At 37.7% G+C, this 25,305-nt stretch overlaps 28 non-coding genes across 28 annotated transcripts; all 28 read left to right on the top strand.

Annotated features, from left to right (window-relative positions):
* The first annotated feature begins 466 nt into the window (after positions 1–466).
* Positions 467–539, top strand: TRNAF-GAA (transfer RNA phenylalanine (anticodon GAA)). The gene has a single exon. It is a non-coding gene; the product is annotated as a tRNA-Phe (tRNA).
* Positions 540–681: 142 nt separating this feature from the next.
* On the top strand, positions 682–754 carry TRNAF-GAA (transfer RNA phenylalanine (anticodon GAA)). The gene has a single exon. It is a non-coding gene; the product is annotated as a tRNA-Phe (tRNA).
* A 142-nt stretch (positions 755–896) lies between these two features.
* Positions 897–969, top strand: TRNAF-GAA (transfer RNA phenylalanine (anticodon GAA)). Its single transcript has one exon. It is a non-coding gene; the product is annotated as a tRNA-Phe (tRNA).
* An 814-nt stretch (positions 970–1,783) lies between these two features.
* On the top strand, positions 1,784–1,856 carry TRNAF-AAA (transfer RNA phenylalanine (anticodon AAA)). Its single transcript has one exon. It is a non-coding gene; the product is annotated as a tRNA-Phe (tRNA).
* An 811-nt stretch (positions 1,857–2,667) lies between these two features.
* TRNAF-GAA (transfer RNA phenylalanine (anticodon GAA)) lies at positions 2,668–2,740 on the top strand. Its single transcript has one exon. It is a non-coding gene; the product is annotated as a tRNA-Phe (tRNA).
* An 815-nt stretch (positions 2,741–3,555) lies between these two features.
* On the top strand, positions 3,556–3,628 carry TRNAF-GAA (transfer RNA phenylalanine (anticodon GAA)). The gene has a single exon. It is a non-coding gene; the product is annotated as a tRNA-Phe (tRNA).
* Positions 3,629–4,441: 813 nt separating this feature from the next.
* TRNAF-GAA (transfer RNA phenylalanine (anticodon GAA)) lies at positions 4,442–4,514 on the top strand. The gene has a single exon. It is a non-coding gene; the product is annotated as a tRNA-Phe (tRNA).
* Positions 4,515–5,324: 810 nt separating this feature from the next.
* On the top strand, positions 5,325–5,397 carry TRNAF-GAA (transfer RNA phenylalanine (anticodon GAA)). Its single transcript has one exon. It is a non-coding gene; the product is annotated as a tRNA-Phe (tRNA).
* Positions 5,398–6,212: 815 nt separating this feature from the next.
* On the top strand, positions 6,213–6,285 carry TRNAF-GAA (transfer RNA phenylalanine (anticodon GAA)). The gene has a single exon. It is a non-coding gene; the product is annotated as a tRNA-Phe (tRNA).
* An 813-nt stretch (positions 6,286–7,098) lies between these two features.
* Positions 7,099–7,171, top strand: TRNAF-GAA (transfer RNA phenylalanine (anticodon GAA)). Its single transcript has one exon. It is a non-coding gene; the product is annotated as a tRNA-Phe (tRNA).
* An 815-nt stretch (positions 7,172–7,986) lies between these two features.
* Positions 7,987–8,059, top strand: TRNAF-GAA (transfer RNA phenylalanine (anticodon GAA)). Its single transcript has one exon. It is a non-coding gene; the product is annotated as a tRNA-Phe (tRNA).
* An 813-nt stretch (positions 8,060–8,872) lies between these two features.
* TRNAF-GAA (transfer RNA phenylalanine (anticodon GAA)) lies at positions 8,873–8,945 on the top strand. Its single transcript has one exon. It is a non-coding gene; the product is annotated as a tRNA-Phe (tRNA).
* An 811-nt stretch (positions 8,946–9,756) lies between these two features.
* Positions 9,757–9,829, top strand: TRNAF-GAA (transfer RNA phenylalanine (anticodon GAA)). The gene has a single exon. It is a non-coding gene; the product is annotated as a tRNA-Phe (tRNA).
* Positions 9,830–10,641: 812 nt separating this feature from the next.
* Positions 10,642–10,714, top strand: TRNAF-GAA (transfer RNA phenylalanine (anticodon GAA)). Its single transcript has one exon. It is a non-coding gene; the product is annotated as a tRNA-Phe (tRNA).
* Positions 10,715–11,527: 813 nt separating this feature from the next.
* TRNAF-GAA (transfer RNA phenylalanine (anticodon GAA)) lies at positions 11,528–11,601 on the top strand. Its single transcript has one exon. It is a non-coding gene; the product is annotated as a tRNA-Phe (tRNA).
* Positions 11,602–12,416: 815 nt separating this feature from the next.
* On the top strand, positions 12,417–12,489 carry TRNAF-GAA (transfer RNA phenylalanine (anticodon GAA)). The gene has a single exon. It is a non-coding gene; the product is annotated as a tRNA-Phe (tRNA).
* Positions 12,490–13,300: 811 nt separating this feature from the next.
* Positions 13,301–13,373, top strand: TRNAF-GAA (transfer RNA phenylalanine (anticodon GAA)). The gene has a single exon. It is a non-coding gene; the product is annotated as a tRNA-Phe (tRNA).
* Positions 13,374–13,970: 597 nt separating this feature from the next.
* On the top strand, positions 13,971–14,043 carry TRNAF-AAA (transfer RNA phenylalanine (anticodon AAA)). Its single transcript has one exon. It is a non-coding gene; the product is annotated as a tRNA-Phe (tRNA).
* Positions 14,044–14,185: 142 nt separating this feature from the next.
* Positions 14,186–14,258, top strand: TRNAC-GCA (transfer RNA cysteine (anticodon GCA)). The gene has a single exon. It is a non-coding gene; the product is annotated as a tRNA-Cys (tRNA).
* An 814-nt stretch (positions 14,259–15,072) lies between these two features.
* On the top strand, positions 15,073–15,145 carry TRNAF-GAA (transfer RNA phenylalanine (anticodon GAA)). Its single transcript has one exon. It is a non-coding gene; the product is annotated as a tRNA-Phe (tRNA).
* An 812-nt stretch (positions 15,146–15,957) lies between these two features.
* Positions 15,958–16,030, top strand: TRNAF-AAA (transfer RNA phenylalanine (anticodon AAA)). The gene has a single exon. It is a non-coding gene; the product is annotated as a tRNA-Phe (tRNA).
* Positions 16,031–16,840: 810 nt separating this feature from the next.
* On the top strand, positions 16,841–16,913 carry TRNAF-AAA (transfer RNA phenylalanine (anticodon AAA)). Its single transcript has one exon. It is a non-coding gene; the product is annotated as a tRNA-Phe (tRNA).
* An 815-nt stretch (positions 16,914–17,728) lies between these two features.
* TRNAF-GAA (transfer RNA phenylalanine (anticodon GAA)) lies at positions 17,729–17,801 on the top strand. The gene has a single exon. It is a non-coding gene; the product is annotated as a tRNA-Phe (tRNA).
* Positions 17,802–19,480: 1,679 nt separating this feature from the next.
* On the top strand, positions 19,481–19,553 carry TRNAF-GAA (transfer RNA phenylalanine (anticodon GAA)). The gene has a single exon. It is a non-coding gene; the product is annotated as a tRNA-Phe (tRNA).
* An 813-nt stretch (positions 19,554–20,366) lies between these two features.
* Positions 20,367–20,439, top strand: TRNAF-GAA (transfer RNA phenylalanine (anticodon GAA)). Its single transcript has one exon. It is a non-coding gene; the product is annotated as a tRNA-Phe (tRNA).
* A 2,745-nt stretch (positions 20,440–23,184) lies between these two features.
* On the top strand, positions 23,185–23,257 carry TRNAF-GAA (transfer RNA phenylalanine (anticodon GAA)). Its single transcript has one exon. It is a non-coding gene; the product is annotated as a tRNA-Phe (tRNA).
* Positions 23,258–24,071: 814 nt separating this feature from the next.
* TRNAF-GAA (transfer RNA phenylalanine (anticodon GAA)) lies at positions 24,072–24,144 on the top strand. The gene has a single exon. It is a non-coding gene; the product is annotated as a tRNA-Phe (tRNA).
* Positions 24,145–24,955: 811 nt separating this feature from the next.
* On the top strand, positions 24,956–25,028 carry TRNAF-GAA (transfer RNA phenylalanine (anticodon GAA)). Its single transcript has one exon. It is a non-coding gene; the product is annotated as a tRNA-Phe (tRNA).
* Positions 25,029–25,305: the final 277 nt, after the last annotated feature.

Below are 25,305 nucleotides of genomic sequence, written 5' to 3'. Positions count from 1 at the left end.
TTATTAGTAGAGCTTGGCGAAATAGCTCAGTTGTGAGAACATTAGACTGAAGATCTAAGGGTGTCTTGTTCAATCCTGGGGTTTAGCATGGTTGGGTGTTTGCTTTTGCTACTGAATAGCAATTTAGCAGCAAAAACTGTTGTTTTCAGTTTTTGATCTTGAAAAACATTTTATGTTATTTCAGTTTGCAAAATCTTTAGCTCCAAAAAAAGACATTCTTATCAGTATAGCTTGCCAAAATAGCTCAGTTGTGAGAGCAATAGACTGAAGACCTTAAAATCCCTAGTACGATCGTGGGTTTCCACATGTTTGGGTGTTTGCATTTTGTTACTGAGTAGCAATTCAGCAAAAAAGAAATTTAGCAGCAGAAATGTTTATTTTCAGGTTTCGCCCTCTAGGACACTTGATGTTCTTTCAGTTTGCCTTATCTTAAACACCAAAAAAGACTTTCCAAATGTCAGACGTAGCTGCAATAGCTCATTTGGGAGAGCATTAGACTGAAGATCTAAAAGTCCCTGGTTCGATCCCGGGTTTCGGCATGTTTAGTAGCTGTATTTTTGTTACAGAATAGCAATTTACCAGCAGAATTTTTCATTATAAGGTGTTGCTCTTCAAGAACACTTAATGCTCTTTTTTTCCCAACCTAAAACCCCAAATACGACTTCACATTTGTCACAATTAGCCGAAATAGCTCAGTTGGGAGAGCGTTAGACTGAAGATCTAAAGGTCCCTGGTTCGATCCTGGGTTTCGGCATGTTTAGTAGCTGTATTTTTGTTACAGAATAGCAATTTACCAGCAGAATCTTTTATTATCAGGTGTTGCTCTTCAAGAACACTTGATGCTCTTTTTTTCCCAACCTAAAACCCCAAATACGACTTCACATCTGTCACAATTAGCCGAAATAGCTCAGTTGGGAGAGCGTTAGACTGAAGATCTAAAGGTCCCTGGTTCGATCCCGGGTTTCGGCATAATTAGTTGCTGTTTTTTTTGTTACAGAATAGCAATTTAGCAGCAGAAACTGCCGTGTTCAGGTTCTGGTCTTCAAGAACATTTCATGTTATTACAGTTTGCATTATTATTAGCCCCAATAAAATAATTTCTTATTAGTAGAGCTTGGCGAAATAGCTCAGTTGAGACAACATTAGACTGAAGATCTAAGGGTGTCTTGTTCAATCCTGGGGTTTAGCATGGTTGGGTGTTTGCTTTTGCTACTGAATAGCAATTTAGCAGCAAAAACTGTTGTGTTCAGGTTTTGATCTTGAAAAGCATTTTATGTTATTTCAGTTTGCAAAATCTTTAGCTCCTAAAAAAAGACATTCTTATCAGTATAGCTTGCCAAAATAGCTCAGTTGTGAGAGCAATAGACTGAAGACCTTAAAATCCCTAGTACGATCGTGGGTTTCCACATGTTTGGGTGTTTGCAGTTTGTTACTGAGTAGCAAGTCAGCAAAAAGAAATTTAGCAGCAGAAACTTTCATTTTCAGGTTTCGCCCTCTAGGACACTTGATGTTCTTTCAGTTTGCCTTATCTTAAACACCAAAAAAGACTTTCTAAACGTCAGACTTACAAACAATAGCTCTTTTGTGAGAGCATTAAACTGAAGATCTAAAGCTCCTGGGTTCGATCCCAGGATTCGGCATGTTTAGTTGCTGTATTTTTGTTACAGAATAGCAATTTACCAGCAGAATCTTTCATTATCAGGTGTTGTTCATCAAGAACACTTAATGCTCTTTTTTTCCCCAGCCTAAAACCCCAAATACGGCTTCACATTTTTCACAATTAGCCGAAATAGCTCAGTTGGTAGAGCGTTAGACTAAAGATCTAAAGGTCCCTGGTTCGATCCCGGGTTTCTGCATATTTAGTTGCTGTTTTTTTGTTACAGAATAGCAATTTAGCAGCAGAAACTGCCGTGATCAGGTTCTGGTCTTCAAGTTCATTTCATGTTATTACAGTTTGCATTATTATTAGCCCCAATAAAAGAATTTCTTATTAGTAGAGCTTGGCGAAATAGCTCAGTTGTGAGAACATTAGACTGAAGATCTAAGGGTGTCTTGTTCAATCCTAGGGTTTAGCATGGTTGGGTGTTTGCTTTTGCTACTGAATAGCAATTTAGCAGCAAAAACTGTTGTTTTCAGTTTTTGATCTTGAAAAACATTTTATGTTATTTCAGTGTGCAAAATCTTTAGCTCCAAAAAAAGACATTCTTATCAGTATAGCTTGCCAAAATAGCTCAGTTGTGAGAGCAATAGACTGAAGACCTTAAAATCCCTAGTACGATCGTGGGTTTCCACATGTTTGGGTGTTTGCATTTTGTTACTGAGTAGCAATTCAGCAAAAAGAAATTTAGCAGCAGAAACGTTTATTTTCAGGTTTCGCCCTCTAGGACACTTGATGTTCTTTCAGTTTGCCTTATCTTAAACACCAAAAAAGACTTTCCAAATGTCAGACGTAGCTGCAATAGCTCATTTGGGAGAGCATTAGACTGAAGATCTATAAGTCCCTGGTTCGATCCTGGGTTTCGGCATGTTTAGTAGCTGTATTTTTGTTACAGAATAGCAATTTACCAGCAGAATCTTTCATTATAAGGTGTTGCTCTTCAAGAACACTTGATGCTCTTTTTTTCCCAACCTAAAACCCCAAATACGACTTCACATCTGTCACAATTAGCCGAAATAGCTCAGTTGGGAGAGCGTTAGACTGAAGATCTAAAGGTCCCTGGTTCGATCCCGGGTTTCGGCATATTTAGTTGCTGTTTTTTTTTGTTACAGAATAGCAATTTAGCAGCAGAAACTGCCATGTTCAGGTTCTGGTCTTCAAGAACATTTCATGTTTTTACAGTTTGCATTATTATTAGCCCCAATAAAATCATTTCTTATTAGTAGAGCTTGGCGAAATAGCTCAGTTGTGACAACATTAGACTGAAGATCTAAGGGTGTCTTGTTCAATCCTGGGGTTTAGCATGGTTGGGTGTTTGCTTTTGCTACTGAATAGCAATTTAGCAGCAAAAACTGTTGTGTTCAGGTTTTGATCTTGAAAAGCATTTTATGTTATTTCAGTTTGCAAAATCTTTAGCTCCTAAAAAAAGATATTCTTATCAGTATAGCTTGCCAAAATAGCTCAGTTGTGAGAGCAATAGACTGAAGACCTTAAAATCCCTAGTACGATCGTGGGTTTCCACATGTTTGGGTGTTTGCAGTTTGTTACTGAGTAGCAAGTCAGCAAAAAGAAATTTAGCAGCAGAAACTTTCACTTTCAGGTTTCGCCCTCTAGGACACTTGATGTTCTTTCAGTTTGCCTTATCTTAAACACCAAAAAAGACTTTTTAAACGTCAGACTTACACGCACTAGCTCTTTTGTGAGAGCATTAAACTGAAGATCTAAAGCTCCTGGGTTCGATCCCAGGATTCGGCATGTTTAGTTGCTGTATTTTTTTTACAGAATAGCAATTTACCAGCAGAATCTTTCATTATCAGGTGTTGTTCATCAAGAACACTTAATGCTCTTTTTTTCCCCAGCCTAAAACCCCAAATACAGCTTGTCAACTTTCACAATTAGCCAAAATAGCTCAGTTGGGAGAGCGTTAGACTGAAGATCTAAAGGTCCCTGGTTCGATCCCGGGTTTCGGCATATTTAGTTGCTGTTTTTTTGTTACAGAATAGCAATTTAGCAGCAGAAACTGCCGTGTTCAGGTTCTGGTCTTCAAGAACATTTCATGTTATTACAGTTTGCATTATTATTAGCCCCAATAAAATAATTTCTTATTAGTAGAGCTTGGCGAAATAGCTCAGTTGTGACAACATTAGACTGAAGATCTAAGGGTGTCTTGTTCAATCCTGGGGTTTAGCATGGTTGGGTGTTTGCTTTTGCTACTGAATAGCAATTTAGCAGCAAAAACTGTTGTGTTCAGGTTTTGATCTTGAAAAGCATTTTATGTTATTTCAGTTTGCAAAATCTTTAGCTCCTACAAAAAGACATTCTTATCAGTATAGCTTGCCAAAATAGCTCAGTTGTGAGAGCAATAGACTGAAGACCTTAAAATCCCTAGTACGATCGTGGGTTTCCACATGTTTGGGTGTTTGCAGTTTGTTACTGAGTAGCAAGTCAGCAAAAAGAAATTTAGCAGCAGAAACTTTCATTTTCAGGTTTCGCCCTCTAGGACACTTGATGTTCTTTCAGTTTGCCTTATCTTAAACACCAAAAAAGACTTTCTAAACGTCAGACTTACACGCAATAGCTCTTTTGTGAGAGCATTAAACTGAAGATCTAAAGCTCCTGGGTTCGATCCCAGGATTCGGCATGTTTAGTTGCTGTATTTTTGTTACAGAATAGCAATTTACCAGCAGAATCTTTCATTATCAGGTGTTGTTCATCAAGAACACTTAATGCTCTTTTTTTCCCCAGCCTAAAACCCCAAATACAGCTTGACATCTTTCACAATTAGCCGAAATAGCTCAGTTGGGAGAGCGTTAGACTGAAGATCTAAAGGTCCCTGGTTCGATCCCGGGTTTCGGCATATTTAGTTGCTGTTTTTTTGTTACAGAATAGCAATTTAGCAGCAGAAACTGCCGTGTTCAGGTTCTGGTCTTCAAGATCATTTCATGTTATTACAGTTTGCATTATTATTAGCCCCAATAAAAGAATTTCTTATTAGTAGAGCTTGGCGAAATAGCTCAGTTGTGAGAACATTAGACTGAAGATCTAAGGGTGTCTTGTTCAATCCTGGGGTTTAGCATGGTTGGGTGTTTGCTTTTGCTACTGAATAGCAATTTAGCAGCAAAAACTGTTGTTTTCAGTTTTTGATCTTGAAAAACATTTTATGCTATTTCAGTTTGCAAAATCTTTAGCTCCAAAAAAGACATTCTTATCAGTATAGCTTGCCAAAATAGCTCAGTTGTGAGAGCAATAGACTGAAGACCTTAAAATCCCTAGTACGATCGTGGGTTTCCACATGTTTGGGTGTTTGCATTTTGTTACTGAGTAGCAATTCAGCAAAAAGAAATTTAGCAGCAGAAACGTTTATTTTCAGGTTTCGCCCTCTAGGACACTTGATGTTCTTTCAGTTTGCCTTATCTTAAACACCAAAAAAGACTTTCCAAGTGTCAGACGTTGCTGCAAAAGCTGATTTGGGAGAGCATTAGACTGAAGATCTATAAGTCCCTGGTTCGATCCCGGGTTTCGGCATGTTTAGTAGCTGTATTTTTGTTACAGAATAGCAATTTACCAGCAGAATCTTTCATTATAAGGTGTTGCTCTTCAAGAACACTTGATGCTCTTTTTTTCCCAACCTAAAACCCCAAATACGACTTCACATCTGTCACAATTAGCCGAAATAGCTCAGTTGGGAGAGCGTTAGACTGAAGATCTAAAGGTCCCTTGTTCGATCCCGGGTTTCGGCATATTTAGTTGCTGTTTTTTTTTGTTACAGAATAGCAATTTAGCAGCAGAAACTGCCGTGTTCAGGTTCTGGTCTTCAAGAACATTTCATGTTTTTACAGTTTGCATTATTATTAGCCCCAATAAAATCATTTCTTATTAGTAGAGCTTGGCGAAATAGCTCAGTTGTGACAACATTAGACTGAAGATCTAAGGGTGTCTTGTTCAATCCTGGGGTTTAGCATGGTTGGGTGTTTGCTTTTGCTACTGAATAGCAATTTAGCAGCAAAAACTGTTGTGTTCAGGTTTTGATCTTGAAAAGCATTTTATGTTATTTCAGTTTGCAAAATCTTTAGCTCCTAAAAAAAGATATTCTTATCAGTATAGCTTGCCAAAATAGCTCAGTTGTGAGAGCAATAGACTGAAGACCTTAAAATCCCTAGTACGATCGTGGGTTTCCACATGTTTGGGTGTTTGCAGTTTGTTACTGAGTAGCAAGTCAGCAAAAAGAGATTTAGCAGCAGAAACTTTCATTTTCAGGTTTCGCCCTCTAGGACACTTGATGTTCTTTCAGTTTGCCTTATCTTAAACACCAAAAAAGACTTTTTAAACGTCAGACTTACACGCACTAGCTCTTTTCTGAGAGCATTAAACTGAAGATCTAAAGCTCCTGGGTTCGATCCCAGGATTCGGCATGTTTAGTTGCTGTATTTTTTTTACAGAATAGCAATTTACCAGCAGAATCTTTCATTATCAGGTGTTGTTCATCAAGAACACTTAATGCTCTTTTTTTCCCCAGCCTAAAACCCCAAATACGACTTCACATCTGTCACAATTAGCCGAAATAGCTCAGTTGGGAGAGCGTTAGACTGAAGATCTAAAGGTCCCTGGTTCGATCCCGGGTTTCGGCATATTTAGTTGCTGTTTTTTTTGTTACAGAATAGCAATTTAGCAGCAGAAACTGCCGTGTTCAGGTTCTGGTCTTCAAGAACATTTCATGTTATTACAGTTTGCATTATTATTAGCCCCAATAAAATAATTTCTTATTAGTAGAGCTTGGCGAAATAGCTCAGTTGTGACAACATTAGACTGAAGATCTAAGGGTGTCTTGTTCAATCCTGGGGTTTAGCATGGTTGGGTGTTTGCTTTTGCTACTGAATAGCAATTTAGCAGCAAAAACTGTTGTGTTCAGGTTTTGATCTTGAAAAGCATTTTATGTTATTTCAGTTTGCAAAATCTTTAGCTCCTAAAAAAAGACATTCTTATCAGTATAGCTTGCCAAAATAGCTCAGTTGTGAGAGCAATAGACTGAAGACCTTAAAATCCCTAGTACGATCGTGGGTTTCCACATGTTTGGGTGTTTGCATTTTGTTACTGAGTAGCAATTCAGCAAAAAGAAATTTAGCAGCAGAAACGTTTATTTTCAGGTTTCGCCCTCTAGGACACTTGATGTTCTTTCAGTTTGCCTTATCTTAAACACCAAAAAAGACTTTCCAAGTGTCAGACGTAGCTGCAAAAGCTGATTTGGGAGAGCATTAGACTGAAGATCTATAAGTCCCTGGTTCGATCCCGGGTTTCGGCATGTTTAGTAGCTGTGTTTTTGTTACAGAATAGCAATTTACCAGCAGAATCTTTCATTATAAGGTGTTGCTCTTCAAGAACACTTGATGCTCTTTTTTTCCCAACCTAAAACCCCAAATACGACTTCACATCTGTCACAATTAGCCGAAATAGCTCAGTTGGGAGAGCGTTAGACTGAAGATCTAAAGGTCCCTGGTTCGATCCCGGGTTTCGGCATATTTAGTTGCTGTTTTTTTTTTGTTACAGAATAGCAATTTAGCAGCAGAAACTGCCGTGTTCAGGTTCTGGTCTTCAAGAACATTTCATGTTTTTACAGTTTGCATTATTATTAGCCCCAATAAAATCATTTCTTATTAGTAGAGCTTGGCGAAATAGCTCAGTTGTGACAACATTAGACTGAAGATCTAAGGGTGTCTTGTTCAATCCTGGGGTTTAGCATGGTTGGGTGTTTGCTTTTGCTACTGAATAGCAATTTAGCAGCAAAAACTGTTGTGTTCAGGTTTTGATCTTGAAAAGCATTTTATGTTATTTCAGTTTGCAAAATCTTTAGCTCCTAAAAAAGATATTCTTATCAGTATAGCTTGCCAAAATAGCTCAGTTGTGAGAGCAATAGACTGAAGACCTTAAAATCCCTAGTACGATCGTTGGTTTCCACATGTTTGGGTGTTTGCAGTTTGTTACTGAGTAGCAAGTCAGCAAAAAGAAATTTAGCAGCAGAAACTTTCACTTTCAGGTTTCGCCCTCTAGGACACTTGATGTTCTTTCAGTTTGCCTTATCTTAAACACCAAAAAAGACTTTTTAAACGTCAGACTTACACGCACTAGCTCTTTTGTGAGAGCATTAAACTGAAGATCTAAAGCTCCTGGGTTCGATCCCAGGATTCGGCATGTTTAGTTGCTGTATTTTTTTTACAGAATAGCAATTTACCAGCAGAATCTTTCATTATCAGGTGTTGTTCATCAAGAACACTTAATGCTATTTTTTTCCCCAGCCTAAAACCCCAAATACAGCTTGTCATCTTTCACAATTAGCCAAAATAGCTCAGTTGGGAGAGCGTTAGACTGAAGATCTAAAGGTCCCTGGTTCGATCCCGGGTTTCGGCATATTTAGTTGCTGTTTTTTTGTTACAGAATAGCAATTTAGCAGCAGAAACTGCCGTGTTCAGGTTCTGGTCTTCAAGAACATTTCATGTTATTACAGTTTGCATTATTATCAGCCCCAATAAAATAATTTCTTATTAGTAGAGCTTGGCAAAATAGCTCAGTTGTGACAACATTAGACTGAAGATCTAAGGGTGTCTTGTTCAATCCAGGGGTTTAGCATGGTTGGGTGTTTGCTTTTGCTACTGAATAGCAATTTAGCAGCAAAAACTGTTGTGTTCAGGTTTTGATCTTGAAAAGCATTTTATGTTATTTCAGTTTGCAAAATCTTTAGCTCCTACAAAAAGACATTCTTATCAGTATAGCTTGCCAAAATAGCTCAGTTGTGAGAGCAATAGACTGAAGACCTTAAAATCCCTAGTACGATCGTGGGTTTCCACATGTTTGGGTGTTTGCAGTTTGTTACTGAGTAGCAAGTCAGCAAAAAGAAATTTAGCAGCAGAAACTTTCATTTTCAGGTTTCGCCCTCTAGGACACTTGATGTTCTTTCAGTTTGCCTTATCTTAAACACCAAAAAAGACTTTCTAAACGTCAGACTTACACGCAATAGCTCTTTTGTGAGAGCATTAAACTGAAGATCTAAAGCTCCTGGGTTCGATCCCAGGATTCGGCATGTTTAGTTGCTGTATTTTTGTTACAGAATAGCAATTTACCAGCAGAATCTTTCATTATCAGGTGTTGTTCATCAAGAACACTTAATGCTCTTTTTTTCCCCAGCCTAAAACCCCAAATACAGCTTGACATCTTTCACAATTAGCCGAAATAGCTCAGTTGGGAGAGCGTTAGACTGAAGATCTAAAGGTCCCTGGTTCGATCCCGGGTTTCGGCATATTTAGTTGCTGTTTTTTTGTTACAGAATAGCAATTTAGCAGCAGAAACTGCCATGTTCAGGTTCTGGTCTTCAAGATCATTTCATGTTATTACAGTTTGCATTATTATTAGCCCCAATAAAAGAATTTCTTATTAGTAGAGCTTGGCGAAATAGCTCAGTTGTGAGAACATTAGACTGAAGATCTAAGGGTGTCTTGTTCAATCCTGGGGTTTAGCATGGTTGGGTGTTTGCTTTTGCTACTGAATAGCAATTTAGCAGCAAAAACTGTTGTTTTCAGTTTTTGATCTTGAAAAACATTTTATGCTATTTCAGTTTGCAAAATCTTTAGCTCCAAAAAAAGACATTCTTATCAGTATAGCTTGCCAAAATAGCTCAGTTGTGAGAGCAATAGACTGAAGACCTTAAAATCCCTAGTACGATCGTGGGTTTCCACATGTTTGGGTGTTTGCATTTTGTTACTGAGTAGCAATTCAGCAAAAAGAAATTTAGCAGCAGAAACGTTTATTTTCAGGTTTCGCCCTCTAGGACACTTGATGTTCTTTCAGTTTGCCTTATCTTAAACACCAAAAAAGACTTTCCAAATGTCAGACGTAGCTGCAATAGCTCATTTGGGAGAGCATTAGACTGAAGATCTATAAGTCACTGGTTCGATCCCAGGTTTCGGCATGTTTAGTAGCTGTATTTTTGTTACAGAATAGCAATTTACAAGAAGAATCTTTTATTATCAGATGTTGCTCTTCAAGAACACTTGATGCTCTTTTTTTCCCAACCTAAAACCCCAAATACGACTTCACATCTGTCACAATTAGCCGAAATAGCTCAGTTGGGAGAGCGTTAGACTGAAGATCTAAAGGTCCCTGGTTCGATCCTGGGTTTCGGCATATTTAGTTGCTGGTTTTTTTGTTACAGAATAGCAATTTAACAGCAGAAACTGCCGTGTTCAGGTTCTGGTCTTCAAGAACATTTCATGTTATTACAGTTTGCATTATTATTAGCCCCAATAAAAGAATTTCTTATTAGTAGAGCTTGGCGAAATAGCTCAGTTGTGACAACATTAGACTGAAGATCTAAGGGTGTCTTGTTCAATCCTGGGGTTTAGCATGGTTGGGTGTTTGCTTTTGCTACTGAATAGCAATTTAGCAGCAAAAACTGTTGTTTTCAATTTTTGATCTTGAAAAACATTTTATGTTATTTCAGTTTGCAAAATCTTTAGCTCCAAAAAAAGACATTCTTATCAGTATAGCTTGCCAAAATAGCTCAGTTGTGAGAGCAATAGACTGTAGACCTTAAAATCCCTAGTACGATCGTGGGTTTCCACATGTTTGGGTGTTTGCATTTTGTTACTGAGTAGCAATTCAGCAAAAAGAAATTTAGCAGCAGAAACGTTTATTTTCAGGTTTCGCCCTCTAGGACACTTGATGTTCTTTCAGTTTGCCTTATCTTAAACACCAAAAAAGACTTTCCAAATGTCAGACGTAGCTGCAATAGCTCATTTGGGAGAGCATTAGACTGAAGATCTATAAGTCACTGGTTCGATCCCGGGTTTCGGCATGTTTAGTAGCTGTATTTTTGTTACAGAATAGCAATTTACCAGCAGAATCTTTTATTATCAGGTGTTGCTCTTCAAGAACACTTGATGCTCTTTTTTTCCCAACCTAAAACCCCAAATACGACTTCACATCTGTCACAATTAGCCGAAATAGCTCAGTTGGGAGAGCAATAGACTGAAGATATAAAGGTCCCTGGTTCGATTCCGGGTTTCGGCATATTTAGTTGCTGTTTTTTTTTGTTACAGAATAGCAATTTAGCAGCAGAAACTGCCGTGTTCAGGTTCTGGTCTTCAAGAACATTTCATGTTATTACAGTTTGCATTATTATTAGCCCCAATAAAATAATTTCTTATTAGTAGAGCTTGGCGAAATAGCTCAGTTGTGAGAACATTAGACTGAAGATCTAAGGGTGTCTTGTTCAATCCTGGGGTTTAGCATGGTTTGGTGTTTGCTTTTGCTACTGAATAGCAATTTAGCAGCAAAAACTGTTGTTTTCAGTTTTTGATCTTGAAAAACATTTTATGCTATTTCAGTTTGCAAAATCTTTAGCTCCAAAAAAAGACATTCTTATCAGTATAGCTTGCCAAAATAGCTCAGTTGTGAGAGCAATAGACTGAAGACCTTAAAATCCCTAGTACGATCGTGGGTTTCCACATGTTTGGGTGTTTGCATTTTGTTACTGAGTAGCAATTCAGCAAAAAGAAATTTAGCAGCAGAAACGTTTATTTTCAGGTTTCGCCCTCTAGGACACTTGATGTTCTTTCAGTTTGCCTTATCTTAAACACCAAAAAAGACTTTCCAAATGTCAGACGTAGCTGCAAAAGCTGATTTGGGAGAGCATTAGACTGAAGATCTATAAGTCCCTGGTTCGATCCCGGGTTTCGGCATGTTTAGTAGCTGTATTTTTGTTACAGAATAGCAATTTACCAGCAGAATCTTTCATTATAAGGTGTTGTTCTTCAAGAACACTTGATGCTCTTTTTTTCCCAACCTAAAACCCCAAATACGACTTCACATCTGTCACAATTAGCCGAAATAGCTCAGTTGGGAGAGCTGTTAGACTGAAGATCTAAAGGTCCCTGGTTCGATCCCGGGTTTCGGCATATTTAGTTGCTGTTTTTTTTGTTACAGAATAGCAATTTAGCAGCAGAAACTGCCGTGTTCAGGTTCTGGTCTTCAAGAACATTTCATGTTATTACAGTTTGCATTATTATTAGCCCCAATAAAAGAATTTCTTATTAGTAGAGCTTGGCGAAATAGCTCAGTTGTGACAACATTAGACTGAAGATCTAAGGGTGTCTTGTTCAATCCTGGGGTTTAGCATGGTTGGGTGTTTGCTTTTGCTACTGAATAGCAATTTAGCAGCAAAAACTGTTGTTTTCAGTTTTTGATCTTGAAAAACATTTTATGTTATTTCAGTTTGCAAAATCTTTAGCTACAAAAAAAATGACATTCTTATCAGTATAGCTTGCCAAAATAGCTCAGTTGTGAGAGCAATAGACTGAAGACCTTAAAATCCCTAGTACGATCGTGGGTTTCCACATGTTTGGGTGTTTGCATTTTGTTACTGAGTAGCAATTCAGCAAAAAGAAATTTAGCAGCAGAAACTTTCATTTTCAGGTTTCGCCCTCTAGGACACTTGATGTTCTTTCAGTTTGCCTTATCTTAAACACCAAAAAAGACTTTCTAAACGTCAGACTTACACGCAATAGCTCTTTTGTGAGAACATTAAACTGAATATCTAAAGGTCCTGGGTTTGATCCCAGGATTCGGCATGTTTAGTTGCTGTATTTTTGTTACAGAATAGCAATTTACCAGCAGAATCTTTCATTATCAGGTGTTGTTCATCAAGAACACTTAATGCTCTTTTTTTCCCCTGCCTAAAACCCCAAATACGGCTTGACATCTTTCACAATTAGCCAAAATAGCTCAGTTGGGAGAGCGTTAGACTGAATATCTAAAGGTCCCTGGTTCGATCCCGGGTTTTGGCATATTTAGTTGCTGTTTTTTTGTTACAGAATAGCAATTTAGCAGCAGAAACTGCCGTATTCAGGTTCTGGTCTTCAAGATCATTTCATGTTATTACAGTTTGCATTATTATTAGCCCCAATAAAAGAATTTCTTATTAGTAGAGCTTGGCGAAATAGCTCAGTTGTGAGAACATTAGACTGAAGATCTAAGGGTGTCTTGTTCAATCCTGGGGTTTAGCATGGTTGGGTGTTTGCTTTTGCTACTGAATAGCAATTTAGCAGCAAAAACTGTTGTTTTCAGTTTGTGATCTTGAAAAACATTTTATGTTATTTCAGTTTGCAAAATCTTTAGCTCCAAAAAAAGACATTCTTATCAGTATAGCTTGCCAAAATAGCTCAGTTGTGAGAGCAATAGACTGAAGACCTTAAAATCCCTAGTACGATCATGGGTTTCCACATGTTTGGGTGTTTGCATTTTGTTACTGAGTAGCAATTCAGCAAAAAGAAATTTAGCAGCAGAAACTTTTATTTTCAGGTTTCGCCCTCTAGGACACTTGATGTTCTTTCAGTTTGCCTTATCTTAAACACCAAAAAAGACTTTCCAAATGTCAGACGTAGCTGCAATAGCTCATCTGGGAGAGCATTAGACTGAAGATCTATAAGTCCCTGGTTCGATCCCGGGTTTCGGCATGCTTAGTAGCTGTATTTTTGTTACAGAATAGCAATTTACCAGCAGAATCTTTCATTATAAGGTGTTGCTCTTCAAGAACACTTGATGCTCTTTTTTTCCCAACCTAAAACCCCAAATACGACTTCACATCTGTCACAATTAGCCGAAATAGCTCAGTTGGGAGAGCGTTAGACTGAAGATCTAAAGGTCCCTGGTTCGATCCTGGGTTTCGGCATATTTAGTTGCTGTTTTTTTTGTTACAGAATAGCAATTTAACAGCAGAAACTGCCGTGTTCAGGTTCTGGTCTTCAAGAACATTTCATGTTATTACAGTTTGCATTATTATTAGCCCCAATAAAAGAATTTCTTATTAGTAGAGCTTGGCGAAATAGCTCAGTTGTGACAACATTAGACTGAAGATCTAAGGGTGTCTTGTTCAATCCTGGGGTTTAGCATGGTTGGGTGTTTGCTTTTGCTACTGAATAGCAATTTAGCAGCAAAAACTGTTGTTTTCAATTTTTGATCTTGAAAAACATTTTATGTTATTTCAGTTTGCAAAATCTTTAGCTCCAAAAAAAGACATTCTTATCAGTATAGCTTGCCAAAATAGCTCAGTTGTGAGAGCAATAGACTGAAGACCTTAAAATCCCTAGTACGATCGTGGGTTTCCACATGTTTGGGTGTTTGCATTTTGTTACTGAGTAGCAATTCAGCAAAAAGAAATTTAGCAGCAGAAACGTTTATTTTCAGGTTTCGCCCTCTAGGACACTTGATGTTCTTTCAGTTTGCCTTATCTTAAACACCAAAAAAGACTTTCCAAATGTCAGACGTAGCTGCAATAGCTCATTTGGGAGAGCATTAGACTAAAGATCTATAAGTCCCTGGTTCGATCCCGGGTTTCGGCATGTTTAGTAGCTGTATTTTTGTTACAGAATAGCAATTTACCAGCAGAATCTTTCATTATAAGGTGTTGCTCTTCAAGAACACTTGATGCTCTTTTTTTCCCAACCTAAAACCCCAAATACGACTTCACATCTGTCACAATTAGCCGAAATAGCTCAGTTGGGAGAGCGTTAGACTGCAGATCTAAAGGTCCCTGGTTCTATCCCGGGTTTCGGCATATTTAGTTGCTGTTTTTTTTGTTACAGAATAGCAATTTAGCAGCAGAAACTGCCGTGTTCAGGATCTGGTCTTCAAGAACATTTCATGTTATCACAGTTTGCATTATTATTAGCCCCAATAAAAGAATTTCTTATTAGTAGAGCTTGGCGAAATAGCTCAGTTGTGACAACATTAGACTGAAGATCTAAGGGTGTCTTGTTCAATCCTGGGGTTTAGCATGGTTGGGTGTTTGCTTTTGCTACTGAATAGCAATTTAGCAGCAAAAACTGTTGTGTTCAGGTTTTGATCTTGAAAAGCATTTTATGTTATTTCAGTTTGCAAAATCTTTAGCTCCTAAAAAAAGACATTCTTATCAGTATAGCTTGCCAAAATAGCTCAGTTGTGAGAGCAATAGACTGAAGACCTTAAAATCCCTAGTACGATCGTGGGTTTCCACATGTTTGGGTGTTTGCAGTTTGTTACTGAGTAGCAATTCAGCAAAAAGAAATTTAGCAGCAGAAACGTTTATTTTCAGGTTTCGCCCTCTAGGACACTTGATGTTCTTTCAGTTTGCCTTATCTTAAACACCAAAAAAGACTTTCTAAACGTCAGACTTACACGCAATAGCTCTTTTGTGAGAACATTAAACTGAAGATCTAAAGGTCCTGGGTTTGATCCCAGGATTCGGCATGTTTAGTTGCTGTATTTTTGTTACAGAATAGCAATTTACCAGCAGAATCTTTCATTATCAGGTGTTGTTCATCAAGAACACTTAATGCTCTTTTTTTCCCCTGCCTAAAACCCCAAATACGGCTTGACATCTTTCACAATTAGCCAAAATAGCTCAGTTGGGAGAGCGTTAGACTGAAGATCTAAAGGTCCCTGGTTCGATCCCGGGTTTTGGCATATTTAGTTGCTGTTTTTTTGTTACAGAATAGCAATTTAGCAGCAGAAACAGCCGTATTCAGGTTCTGGTCTTCAAGATCATTTCATGTTATTACAGTTTGCATTATTATTAGCCCCAATAAAAGAATTTCTTATTAGTAGAGCTTGGCGAAATAGCTCAGTTGTGAGAACATTAGACTGAAGATCTAAGGGTGTCTTGTTCAATCCTGGGGTTTAGCATGGTTGGGTGTTTGCTTTTGCTACTGAATAGCAATTTAGCAGCAAAAACTGTTGTTTTCAGTTTGTGATCTTGAAAAACATTTTATGTTATTTCAGTTTGCAAAATCTTTAGCTCCAAAAAAAGACATTCTTATCAGTATAGCTTGCCAAAATAGCTCAGTTGTGAGAGCAATAGACTGAAGACCTTAAAATCCCTAGTACGATCGTGGGTTTCCACATGTTTGGGTGTTTGCATTTTGTTACTGAGTAGCAATTCAGCAAATAGAAATTTAGCAGCAGAAACGTTTATTTTCAGGTTTCGCCCTCTAGGACACTTGATGTTCTTTCAGTTTGCCTTATCTTAAACACCAAAAAAGACTTTCTAAACGTCAGACTTACAAACAATAGCTCTTTTGTGAGAGCATTAAACTGAAGATCTAAAGCTCCTGGGTTCGATCCCAGGATTCGGCATGTTTAGTTGCTGTATTTTTGTTACAGAATAGCAATTTACCAGCAGAATCTTTCATTATCAGGTGTTGTTCATCAAGAACACTTAATGCTCTTTTTTTCCCCAGCCTAAAACCCCAAATACGGCTTCACATTTTTCACAATTAGCAAATATAGCTCAGTTGGTAGAGCGTTAGACTAAAGATCTAAAGGTCCCTGGTTCGATCCCGGGTTTCTGCATATTTAGTTGCTGTTTTTTGTTACAGAATAGCAATTTAGCAGCAGAAACTGCCGTGTTCAGGTTCTGGTCTTCAAGTTCATTTCATGTTATTACAGTTTGCATTATTATTAGCCCCAATAAAAGAATTTCTTATTAGTAGAGCTTGGCGAAATAGCTCAGTTGTGACAACATTAGACTGAAGATCTAAGGGTGTCTTGTTCAATCCTGGGGTTTAGCATGGTTGGGTGTTTGCTTTTGCTACTGAATAGCAATTTAGCAGCAAAAACTGTTGTTTTCAGTTTTTGATCTTGAAAAACATTTTATGTTATTTCAGTTTGCAAAATCTTTAGCTCAAAAAAAAGACATTCTTATCAGTATAGCTTGCCAAAATAGCTCAGTTGTGAGAGCAATAGACTGAAGACCTTAAAATCCCTAGTACGATCGTGGGTTTCCACATGTTTGGGTGTTTGCATTTTGTTACTGAGTAGCAATTCAGCAAAAAGAAATTTAGCAGCAGAAACGTTTATTTTCAGGTTTCGCCCTCTAGGACACTTGATGTTCTTTCAGTTTGCCTTATCCTAAACACCAAAAAAGACTTTCCAAATGTCAGACGTAGCTGCAATAGCTCATTTGGGAGAGCATTAGACTGAAGATCTATAAGTCCCTGGTTCGATCCCGGGTTTTGGCATGTTTAGTAGCTGTATTTTCATTACAGAATAGCAATTTACCAGCAGAATCTTTCATTATAAGGTGTTGCTCTTCAAGAACACTTGATGCTCTTTTTTTCCCAACCTAAAACCCCAAATACGACTTCACATCTGTCACAATTAGCCGAAATAGCTCAGTTGGGAGAGCGTTAGACTAAAGATCTAAAGGTCTCTGGTTCTATCCCGGGTTTCGGCATATTTAGTTGCTGTTTTTTTTGTTACAGAATAGCAATTTAGCAGCAGAAACTGCCGTGTTCAGGTTCTGGTCTTCAAGAACATTTCATGTTATCACAGTTTGCATTATTATTAGCCCCAATAAAAGAATTTCTTATTAGTAGAGCTTGGCGAAATAGCTCAGTTGTGACAACATTAGACTAAAGATCTAAGGGTGTCTTGTTCAATCCTGGGGTTTAGCATGGTTGGGTGTTTGCTTTTGCTACTGAATAGCAATTTAGCAGCAAAAACTGTTGTGTTCAGGTTTTGATCTTGAAAAGTATTTTATGTTATTTCAGTTTGCAAAATCTTTAGCTCCTAAAAAAAGACATTCTTATCAGTATAGCTTGCCAAAATAGCTCAGTTGTGAGAGCAAAAGACTGAAGACCTTAAAATCCCTAGTACGATCGTGGGTTTCCACATGTTTGGGTGTTTGCAGTTTGTTACTGAGTAGCAATTCAGCAAAAAGAAATTTAGCAGCAGAAACTTTCATTTTCAGGTTTCGCCCTCTAGGACACTTGATGTTCTTTCAGTTTGCCTTATCTTAAACACCAAAAAAGACTTTCTAAACGTCAGACTTACACGCAATAGCTCTTTTGTGAGAGCATTAAACTGAAGATCTAAAGGTCCTGGGTTTGATCCCAGGATTCGGCATGTTTAGTTGCTGTATTTTTGTTACAGAATAGCAATTTACCAGCAGAATCTTTCATTATCAGGTGTTGTTCATCAAGAACACTAAATGCTCTTTTTTTTCCCCAGCCTAAAACCCCAAATACGGCTTGACATCTTTCACAATTAGCCAAAATAGCTCAGTTGGGAGAGCGTTAGACTGAAGTTCTAAAGGTCCCTGGTTCGATCCCGGGTTTCGGCATATTTAGTTGCTGTTTTTTTGTTACAGAATAGCAATTTAGCAGCAGAAACTGCCGTGTTCAGGTTCTGGTCTTCAAGATCATTTCATGTTATTACAGTTTGCATTATTATTAGCCCCAATAAAATAATTTCTTATTAGTAGAGCTTGGCGAAATAGCTCAGTTGTGAGAACATTAGACTGAAAATCTAAGGGTGTCTTGTTCAATCCTGGGGTTTAGCATGGTTGGGTGTTTGCTTTTGCTACTGAATAGCAATTTAGGAGCAAAAACTGTTGTTTTCAGTTTTTGATCTTGAAAAACATTTTATGTTATTTCAGTTTGCAAAATCTTTAGCTCCAAAAAAAGACATTCTTATCAGTATAGCTTGCCAAAATAGCTCAGTTGTGAGAGCAATAGACTGAAGACCGTAAAATCCCTAGTACGATCGTGGGTTTCCACATGTTTGGGTGTTTGCATTTTGTTACTGAGTAGCAATTCAGCAAAAAGAAATTTAGCAGCAGAAACGTTTATTTTCAGGTTTCGCCCTCTAGGACACTTGATGTTCTTTCAGTTTGCCTTATCTTAAACACCAAAAAAGACTTTCCAAATGTCAGACGTAGCTGCAATAGCTCATTTGGGAGAGCATTAGACTGAAGATCTATAAGTCCCTGGTTCGATCCTGGGTTTTGGCATGTTTAGTAGCTGTATTTTTGTTACAGAATAGCAATTTACCAGCAGAATCTTTCATTATAAGGTGTTGCTCTTCAAGAACACTTGATGCTCTTTTTTTCCCAACCTAAAACCCCAAATACGACTTCACATCTGTCACAATTAGCTGAAATAGCTCAGTTGGGAGAGCGTTAGACTGAAGATCCCGGGTTTCGGCATATTTAGTTGCTGTTTTTTTTGTTACAGAATAGCAATTTAGCAGCAGAAACTGCCGTGTTCAGGTTCTGTTCTTCAAGAACATTTCATGTTATTACAGTTTGCATTATTATTAGCCCCAATAAAATAATTTCTTATTAGTAGAGCTTGGCGAAGTTGCTCAGTTGTGAGAACATTAGACTGAAGATCTAAGGGTGTCTTGTTCAATCCTGGGGTTTAGCATGGTTGGGTATTTGCTTTTGCTACTGAATAGCAATTTAGCAGCAAAAACTGTTGTGTTCAGGTTTTGATCTTGAAAAGCATTTTATGTTATTTCAGTTTGCAAAATCTTTAGCTCCTAAAAAAAGACATTCTTATCAGTATAGCTTGCCAAAATAGCTCAGTTGTGAGAGCAATAGACTGAAGACCTTAAAATCCCTAGTACGATCGTGGGTTTCCACATGTTTGGGTGTTTGCAGTTTGTTACTGAGTAGCAAGTCAGCAAAAAGAAATTTAGCAGCAGAAACTTTCATTTTCAGGTTTCGCCCTCTAGGACACTTGATGTTCTTTCAGTTTGCCTTATCTTAAACACCAAAAAAGACTTTTTAAACGTCAGACTTACACGCAATAGCTCTTTTGTGAGAGCATTAAAATGAAGATCTAAAGGTCCTGGGTTCGATCCCAGGATTCGGCATGTTTAGTTGCTGTATTTTTGTTACAGAATAGCAATTTACCAGCAGAATCTTTCATTATCAGGTGTTGTTCATCAAGAACACTTAATGCTCTTTTTTTTCCCCAGCCTAAAACCCCAAATACGGCTTGACATCTTTCACAATTAGCCGAAATAGCTCAGTTTGGAGAGCGTTAGACTGAAGATCTAAAGGTCCCTGGTTCGATACTGGGATTCGGCATATTTAGTTGCTGTTTTTTTGTTACAGAATAGCAATTTAGCAGCAGAAACTGCCGTGTTCAGGTTCTGGTCTTCAAGATCATTTCATGTTATTACAGTTTGCATTATTATTAGCCCCAATAAAAGAATTTCTTATTAGAAGAGCTTGGCGAAATAGCTCAGTTGTGACAACATTAGACTGAAGATCTAAGGGTGTCTTGTTCAATCCTGGGGTTTAGCATGGTTGGGTGTTTGCTTTTGCTACTGAATAGCAATTTAGCAGCAAAAACTGTTGTTTTCAGTTTTTGATCTTGAAAAACATTTGATGTTATTTCAGTTTGCAAAATCTTTAGCTCCAAAAAAAGACATTTTTATCAGTATAGCTTGCCAAAATAGCTCAGTTGTGAGAGCAATAGACTGAAGACCTTAAAATCCCTAGTACGATCGTGGGTTTCCACATGTTTGGGTGTTTGCATTTTGTTACTGAGTAGCAATTCAGCAAAAAGAAATTTAGCAGCAGAAACGTTTATTTTCAGGTTTCGCCCTCTAGGACACTTGATGTTCTTTCAGTTTGCCTTATCTTAAACACCAAAAAAGACTTTCTAAACGTCAGACTTACACGCAATAGCTCTTTTGTGAGAGCATTAAACTGAAGATCTAAAGGTCCTGGGTTTGATCCCAGGATTCGGCATGTTTAGTTGCTGTATTTTTGTTACAGAATAGCAATTTACCAGCAGAATCTTTCATTATCAGGTGTTGTTCATCAAGAACACTTAATGCTCTTTTTTTTCCCCAGCCTAAAACCCCAAATACGGCTTGACATCTTTCATAATTAGCCAAAATAGCTCAGTTGGGAGAGCGTTAGACTGAAGTTCTAAAGGTCCCTGGTTCGATCCCGGGTTTCGGCATATTTAGTTGCTGTTTTTTTGTTACAGAATAGCAATTTAGCAGCAGAAACTGCCGTGTTCAGGTTCTGGTCTTCAAGATCATTTCATGTTATTACAGTTTGCATTATTATTAGCCCCAATAAAATAATTTCTTATTAGTAGAGCTTGGCGAAATAGCTCAGTTGTGAGAACATTAGACTGAAAATCTAAGGGTGTCTTGTTCAATCCTGGGGTTTAGCATGGTTGGGTGTTTGCTTTTGCTACTGAATAGCAATTTAGGAGCAAAAACTGTTGTTTTCAGTTTTTGATCTTGAAAAACATTTTATGTTATTTCAGTTTGCAAAATCTTTAGCTCCAAAAAAAGACATTCTTATCAGTATAGCTTGCCAAAATAGCTCAGTTGTGAGAGCAATAGACTGAAGACCGTAAAATCCCTAGTACGATCGTGGGTTTCCACATGTTTGGGTGTTTGCATTTTGTTACTGAGTAGCAATTCAGCAAAAAGAAATTTAGCAGCAGAAACGTTTATTTTCAGGTTTCGCCCTCTAGGACACTTGATGTTCTTTCAGTTTGCCTTATCTTAAACACCAAAAAAGACTTTCCAAATGTCAGACGTAGCTGCAATAGCTCATTTGGGAGAGCATTAGACTGAAGATCTATAAGTCCCTGGTTCGATCCTGGGTTTTGGCATGTTTAGTAGCTGTATTTTTGTTACAGAATAGCAATTTACCAGCAGAATCTTTCATTATAAGGTGTTGCTCTTCAAGAACACTTGATGCTCTTTTTTTCCCAACCTAAAACCCCAAATACGACTTCACATCTGTCACAATTAGCTGAAATAGCTCAGTTGGGAGAGCGTTAGACTGAAGATCCCGGGTTTCGGCATATTTAGTTGCTGTTTTTTTTGTTACAGAATAGCAATTTAGCAGCAGAAACTGCCGTGTTCAGGTTCTGTTCTTCAAGAACATTTCATGTTATTACAGTTTGCATTATTATTAGCCCCAATAAAATAATTTCTTATTAGTAGAGCTTGGCGAAATTGCTCAGTTGTGAGAACATTAGACTGAAGATCTAAGGGTGTCTTGTTCAATCCTGGGGTTTAGCATGGTTGGGTATTTGCTTTTGCTACTGAATAGCAATTTAGCAGCAAAAACTGTTGTGTTCAGGTTTTGATCTTGAAAAGCATTTTATGTTATTTCAGTTTGCAAAATCTTTAGCTCCTAAAAAAAGACATTCTTATCAGTATAGCTTGCCAAAATAGCTCAGTTGTGAGAGCAATAGACTGAAGACCTTAAAATCCCTAGTACGATCGTGGGTTTCCACATGTTTGGGTGTTTGCAGTTTGTTACTGAGTAGCAAGTCAGCAAAAAGAAATTTAGCAGCAGAAACTTTCATTTTCAGGTTTCGCCCTCTAGGACACTTGATGTTCTTTCAGTTTGCCTTATCTTAAACACCAAAAAAGACTTTTTAAACGTCAGACTTACACGCAATAGCTCTTTTGTGAGAGCATTAAAATGAAGATCTAAAGGTCCTGGGTTCGATCCCAGGATTCGGCATGTTTAGTTGCTGTATTTTTGTTACAGAATAGCAATTTACCAGCAGAATCTTTCATTATCAGGTGTTGTTCATCAAGAACACTAAATGCTCTTTTTTTTCCCAGCCTAAAACCCCAAATACGGCTTGACATCTTTCACAATTAGCCAAAATAGCTCAGTTTGGAGAGCGTTAGACAGAAGATCTAAAGGTCCCTGGTTCGATACTGGGATTCGGCATATTTAGTTGCTGTTTTTTTGTTACAGAATAGCAATTTAGCAGCAGAAACTGCCGTGTTCAGGTTCTGGTCTTCAAGATCATTTCATGTTATTACAGTTTGCATTATTATTAGCCCCAATAAAAGAATTTCTTATTAGAAGAGCTTGGCGAAATAGCTCAGTTGTGACAACATTAGACTGAAGATCTAAGGGTGTCTTGTTCAATCCTGGGGTTTAGCATGGTTGGGTGTTTGCTTTTGCTACTGAATAGCAATTTAGCAGCAAAAACTGTTGTTTTCAGTTTTTGATCTTGAAAAACATTTGATGTTATTTCAGTTTGCAAAATCTTTAGCTCCAAAAAAAGACATTTTTATCAGTATAGCTTGCCAAAATAGCTCAGTTGTGAGAGCAATAGACTGAAGACCTTAAAATCCCTAGTACGATCGTGGGTTTCCACATGTTTGGGTGTTTGCATTTTGTTACTGAGTAGCAATTCAGCAAAAAGAAATTTAGCAGCAGAAACGTTTATTTTCAGGTTTCGCCCTCTAGGACACTTGATGTTCTTTCAGTTTGCCTTATCTTAAACACCAAAAAAGACTTTCCAAAAGTCTGACGTAGCTGCAATAGCTCATTTGGGAGAGCATTAGACTGAAGATCTATAAGTCCCTGGTTCGGTTTCGGCATGTTTAGTAGCTGTATTTTTGTTACAGAATAGCAATTTACCAGCATAATCTTTCATTATAAGGTGTTGCTCTTCAAGAACACTTGATGCTCTTTTTTTCTTGAAGACCAGAACCTGAACACGGCAGTTTCTGCTGCTAAATTGCTATTCTGTAACAAAAGATTTTGCAAACTGAAATAACATAAAATGTTTTTCAAGATCAAAAACTGAAAACAACAGTTTTTGCTGCTAAATTGCTATTCAGTAGCATAAGGTGTTGCTCTTCAAGAACACTTGATGTTCTTTTTTTCCCAACCTAAAACCCCAAATACGACTTCACATCTGTCACAATTAGCCGAAGTAGCTCAGTTGGGAGAGCGTTAGACTGAAGATCTAAAGGTCCCTGGTTCGATCCCGGGTTTTGGCATATTTAGTTGCTGTTTTTTTTGTTACAGAATAGCAATTTAGCAGCAGAAACTGCCGTGTTCAGGTTCTGGTCTTCAAGAACATTTCATGTTATTACAGTTTGCATTATTATTAGCCCCAATAAAATAATTTCTTATTAGTAGAGCTTGGCGAAATAGCTCAGTTGTGACAACATTAGACTGAAGATCTAAGGGTGTCTTGTTAAATCCTGGGGTTTAGCATGGTTGGGTGTTTGCTTTTGCTACTGAATAGCAATTTAGCAGCAAAAACTGTTGTGTTCAGGTTTTGATCTTGAAAAGCATTTTATGTTATTTCAGTTTGCAAAATCTTTAGCTCCTAAAAAAAGACATTCTTATCAGTATAGCTTGCCAAAATAGCTCAGTTGTGAGAGCAATAGACTGAAGACCTTAAAATCCCTAGTACGATTGTGGGTTTCCACATGTTTGGGTGTTTGCAGTTTGTTACTGAGTAGCAATTCAGCAAAAAGAAATTTAGCAGCAGAAACTTTCATTTTCAGGTTTCGCCCTCTAGGACACTTGATGTTCTTTCAGTTTGCCTTATCTTAAACACCAAAATAGACTTTCTAAACGTCAGACTTACACGCAATATCTCTTTTGTGAGAGCATTAAACTGAAGATCTAAAGGTCCTGGGTTCGATCCCAGGATTCGGCATGTTTAGTTGCTGTATTTTTGTTACAGAATAGCAATTTACCAGCAGAATCTTTCATTATCAGGTGTTGTTCATCAAGAACACTTAATGCTCTTTTTTCCCCAAGCCTAAAACCCCAAATACGGCTTCACATCTTTCACAATTAGGTGAAATAGCTCAGTTGGGAGAGAGGTAGACTGAAGATCTAAAGGTCCCTGGTTCGATCCCGGGTTTCTGCATAATTAGTTGCTGTTTTTTTGTTACAGAATAGCAATTTAGCAGCAGAAACTGCCGTGTTCAGGTTCTGGTCTTCAAGTTCATTTCATGTTATTACAGTTTGCATTATTATTAGCCCCAATAAAATAATTTCTTATTAGTAGAGCTTGGCGAAATAGCTCAGTTGTGAGAACATTAGACTGAAGATCTAAGGGTGTCTTGTTCAATCCTGGGGTTTAGCATGGTTGGGTGTTTGCTTTTGCTACTGAATAGCAATTTAGCAGCAAAAACTGTTGTTTTCAGTTTTTGATCTTGAAAAATTTTTTATGTTATTTCAGTTTGCAAAATCTTTAGCTCCAAAAAAAGACATTCTTATCAGTATAGCTTGCCAAAATAGCTCAGTTGTGAGAGCAATAGACTGAAGACCTTAAAATCCCTAGTACGATCGTGGGTTTCCACTTGTTTGGGTGTATGCATTTTGTTACTGAGTAGCAATTCAGCAAAAAGAAATTTAGCAGCAGAAACGTTTATTTTCAGGTTTCGCCCTCTAGGACACTTGATGTTCTTTCAGTTTGCCTTATCTTAAACACCAAAAAAGACTTTCCAAATGTCAGACGTAGCAGCAAAAGCTGATTTGGGAGAGCATTAGACTGAAGATCTATAAGTCCCTGGTTCGATCCCTGGTTTCGGCATGTTTAGTAGCTGTATTTTTGTTACAGAATAGCAATTTACCAGCAGAATCTTTCATTATAAGGTGTTGCTCTTCAAGAACACTTGATGCTCTTTTTTTCCCAACCTAAAACCCCAAATACGACTTCACATCTGTCACAATTAGGTGAAATAGCTCAGTTGGGAGAGAGGTAGACTGAAGATCTAAAGGTCCCTGGTTCGATCCCGGGTTTCTGCATAATTAGTTGCTGTTTTTTTGTTACAGAATAGCAATTTAGCAGCAGAAACTGCCGTGTTCAGGTTCTGGTCTTCAAGTTCATTTCATGTTATTACAGTTTGCATTATTATTAGCCCCAATAAAATAATTTCTTATTAGTAGAGCTTGGCGAAATAGCTCAGTTGTGAGAACATTAGACTGAAGATCTAAGGGTGTCTTGTTCAATCCTGGGGTTTAGCATGGTTGGGTGTTTGCTTTTGCTACTGAATAGCAATTTAGCAGCAAAAACTGTTGTTTT

This window comes from Pseudophryne corroboree, chromosome 4 (genome assembly GCF_028390025.1).
Source record: "Pseudophryne corroboree isolate aPseCor3 chromosome 4, aPseCor3.hap2, whole genome shotgun sequence".
Classification (NCBI taxonomy): Eukaryota; Metazoa; Chordata; class Amphibia; order Anura; family Myobatrachidae; genus Pseudophryne; species Pseudophryne corroboree.
The sequence above is the reverse complement of the archived record's forward strand: the minus strand, read 5'-3'. Positions and strand labels throughout refer to the sequence as shown.